Source organism: Notamacropus eugenii, chromosome 2 (assembly GCF_028372415.1).
Source record: "Notamacropus eugenii isolate mMacEug1 chromosome 2, mMacEug1.pri_v2, whole genome shotgun sequence".
NCBI classification, from domain to species: Eukaryota; Metazoa; Chordata; class Mammalia; order Diprotodontia; family Macropodidae; genus Notamacropus; species Notamacropus eugenii.
Window position 1 is genome coordinate 74275882 of NC_092873.1, and position 4364 is coordinate 74280245.

At 38.1% G+C, this 4364-nt stretch overlaps 1 pseudogene; it reads left to right on the forward strand.

Annotated features, from left to right (window-relative positions):
* The first annotated feature begins 440 nt into the window (after positions 1 to 440).
* Positions 441 to 1373, forward strand: LOC140523547 (olfactory receptor 2T29-like; annotated as a pseudogene).
* Positions 1374 to 4364: the final 2991 nt, after the last annotated feature.

Consider the following 4364-nt stretch of genomic DNA (forward strand, 5'->3'; position numbering starts at 1 on the left):
TGAAAGCATGGTAATGTCCCTGGCATTAATAGTGAAATTTTGAAAAGGGAAGCATAATGGGTTCCATTTTAGTCATATTGAATTTGAGAAGCTCACGTGACAAAAATAAAAGGAAAGTTGGTGTTTCTATAACGTTTTCTGTGATGTTTTTGGTAACCTATAAATCTCATCTTGAACACTACGTAAGATTAATCTGGCAGTATCTCAGGTTCTGAAAATGGCTGAAGATAATTTTCTATCCAAATATCTTTAGGTTCATGAGAACATCTGAATCAAAGTTTGATGAGAATCTCTTCAGTTCACAAAAATACATCTTTGTTCCTGTGAGAACAATCTATAGCTTATCTATTTCCCTCACTATTAGATGATCTATCATGTCTGTATAAAGGACAGAATAGAAACTTCTTTGGTTGTTTTTAATCTTCCCTAGGTGAGATGACATGAAGCAAACAATGTTGTTGGAGAATCAAAGTTTTAGAACTGATTTCATCCTGTTGGGGCTCTTTAGCCAAAGCAAATATCCCACTCTCTTCTACTCACTGATATTCATTATTTTCATAGTAGTGAAGACGGGGATTGCCACTTTGATTCTTTTGATTCAAAGTGATTCCCAACTCCAAACACTCACGTACTTCTTCATCAGTTAGCTTTCCCTCATGGACATGATGTATATCTCTGTTGCAGTGCCCAAGATGCTGCTAGATCAGGTGACTGGGATTCATAATATTTCAGCCCCAAGCTGTGGAATCCAGATGTGCCTCTATGTAATATAAGGGGGAACAGAGTTGTTCCTTTTGGCAGCCATGTCCTATGACAGGGATATGGCCATTTGTCACCCTCTCCATTACTCCATCCTCATGAATCACAGAGTTTGCATACTCCTTGTAATTGTCTGTTGGTTCTTGGGCTCTCTTGATGGTTTCACACTCACCTCTATCAACATGAACTTCCCATTTTGTAAGTCCTGAGAGATCCACCACTTCTTCTGTGAGGTCCTTGCTTTGCTGAAACTCTCCTGCTCAGACACATCACTCCATGAGACTGTCATGTACCTGTGCTGTGTCCTTATGCTCCTCATCCCCATCATAGTCACTTTAAGCTCTTACTCCCTTATTCTTCTCACAGTCTATAAGATGAATTCAGTCATGGTTCGTAGGAACGAATTTGTGATATGTTCCTCTCATATAGCTGTTGTTATTCTCTTTTTTGGAGCTGCTGTCTTTAACTACAAGCTCCCTCCTTCTTATCATACTGCTGAGAAGGATATGATAGTGTCTGTCTTCTACAATATCCTTACACCTGTTATAAACCCTCTAATCTATAGTGTCAGGAATGAAGGTATCACAGCAGATTTGAAGAAAATGCTATGGTAAAAGGTGGTTTCCACTAATTTTCAGAAGTAGAACACATCAAAACACTCTACATTCTTTGATTTAGTATTGTTTCATTTTATTCATGCTGCTCTGTGGTAAACAGGCATCTGCTTCCCTCCCTCCCCTGTCCTTCCCAGAGAATTCCATCTCCTTGAAAGTCTCTGAATCTTTCGGATTAATATTTCCTCAGTTTAGTATAAAAATCCTTGAAACTTAAGTCAGAATAAAAGTATTTGCATTCTCTACCTAGAACTTCTCAACCATGCTATCATGAACACATGACTAAAAGTCTCAGAGACTTGGTTTGCTGTTTAGTTCAATGCTCTATAGAAATAGTTATTAAATACCTAAAAGGTGAATGGGAACAGCATTGATTTATAAACATTTGCTTTTACACAACTCACTTGGCAGTGTACAATCTTCAGGACTCTCTCTGATATCTCAAGGTAGAGTATTACCTGTGGGGGTAGTCGGCTGGTTAGCATCTGTGCCACTTCCTGCCTCCGGCTGTCATCAGGGCTTCCAAAGTCCTCATTCTGGTTTTGTTTTTCAGTTTTTTTACTTACTAAATTACATATTTTTAAGTATAATGTACTTTAAGTCTTTCTACTTACATGTTGAATGAATCACTTCCTTTGTCCACTAAAACTGATTATTAACTAAGTCATTATTATAATGACTTTTAACCTGCTGGTTTGTTACACCAATAAATAAATTAAATAACGGGATTGTGCCCTCCACCAATCTTAGATAATAATAATTTATTTCATAAACATTGTCAAGGTAAGTCTAGCATTTGAAAAGGGCTCCTTGTGTAGGCTGACATAGACTAGTAATTTGAAGACACCTAGCATAAGTTTCCTGTGGATATAACAGTCATCCACCCTGTAAGTGCACTGTTGAATATATATCAAGGCTGAACTCAAAAAAACAACTGTCAGTTTTCATGAGATTAGTTATATTGTGTTCCAAATCTTCAACTCTAGAGTGAAGGAGAGTATTTGCTCTCAGAAATATGGCCTTTTTCTAAATAAGATAAATTCCTTTCAAAATGTACCATACTGAAGATGTATTGCTACAAAGAGAATTCTCACAGAAGATCATGGCTGCCTGGCTTCTGAAGTTGAGTATCTTATGAGAAATCAGTGTGCATTAAAGACTAGGAGAGACATCAGTGGCAGCTATCTTCTCTATTATCCTCATATCTAGTCAGTTGTGTCATGTACTTCAATAAATTTCACTTGGATAATCAAGTTATGTGTTTGACTCTGCTTTTATTTTTAGTATCTGACAATTTTCCTTTGAAGGAACACTTAGCAATTCGTAATGACTATGTGAGTGAAAAACAATCTGATTTTGGCAATGGGAATCCCTTCCCTGAATCTTGATTTGCCTTCAAATTACACAGATTATTTTAATAAGATTTGCTATTGTTCATTTTTCAGTCATGCTAATAGATCTCAGGTTCAGGTTACTGGACATCTTGGGTATGCAGCAATTGTAGTCCAATCTGTGAGTGCCAAATGGATATGGGGTTTAAGTTTTAACCTCTGAGGAAAGAGACAGAAACTCAAATTAAAACTAAGATACAAAAAAGAAAGAAACAAAAATGTAGGAAACAGACAGAAAAGAAGGAAGAAAGGAAGGGTGAAAAAGAAGGAATTGAAGAAAGAAGGAAGGAAAAAAGAAAGAAAATGAGAAAGGAAGTAACTAGGAAAGGAAGAAAGAAATGAAGAGATAGGAAGGAAGGCAGGAAGGAAAGAATCTAGCCAGTAAAACCCAAGTTAACCATGAAGCTTCCAGTTGTCAAAATTTACCTTCCTTTGGAGAGAAGATATCGAAATGGAGAGGGAAAGAGGAAGAAGGAGATGACCAGAGTTGCCCAACTGACTGTGTCCCATTCAGGCAGCTCTACTTACAGGTTGTGTTTGTTTTCCCTTTTGAAGGACAACCATGACATCAAGGAAATGATGACATGACTTGCAGCTGACTTCGATTTGAGCAAGGTAGGGCTGTAAATGGTCACCATTTGCACTTTCTCCTTCAGAGTCATTTGAGTCCAGTGACTGGGTATTGATCAGGAGAACTGGAGATGATTCAGGATCCAAGAGAGACTGTCAATTTTCAGGTTCTTACTTTGAGTGAAGTAGCACCCATTCAGTGAATAAACCTCTTTATAGAGTCAGTAAAGGGACGGTACTTTTCATTTAAAAACATCAACAAGTGATGGGCCATCTGGTTCATGAGAAAACAGCTACTATTGACATGCACTCTGAGCCTGGAGGCCCCAAAATAGAGCCAGTAAATCCTGCTTTAGTATGGAGAAGTTGTGGTCCAATCTGTGAGCTCCAGAGGGGAATGGGATTGAACAGGTGATCCCCAAGAAAAGAGACAGAAAGATAAATAAAAATTAAGAAAGAGAAAAGAAAGGTACAAAGAAAGAAAGAAGATACAAAGGAAAGAAGAGAAGAATTAGAAAAAAGAAAGAGACAGAATGGAAGGAAGAAACATAATGACAAAGGGAGTAATGAGGGAAGGAACAAATAAAAAAGAGATAGGAAGGACTACAGGAAGGAAGGAAGGAAGCTAACCAGTAAATTCCAAATTTATAGGGCAGTTGCCAGACATCACAATTTACCTTACTTTGGAGAGGAGAGTGAGAGGATGCCCTGAGTTACCCAACTGACTGTGTCCCATTCAGGCAGCTCTGCTTACTCACAGCTTGTGTTTGTCCTTCCTTTTTAGTAGGACCATGACATCAAGGTAATGATGACTTGACTTGCAGTTGACTTTGATTTGAGTAATGGAACTCTGTGCACAGTTACCAGCCTCAACTTCTCCTCCAGAGCCATTTATGTACAGTGGCTAGATATTCCTTAGGATAAATGGAGATGACTCAGGATGCAATAGGTAACTCTGGTCATTTTAAAGCTAAAGCATTTTCATGATCTCATTTTGAGTGAGGTAGCACCCTTTCAGTGAACAGGTCTC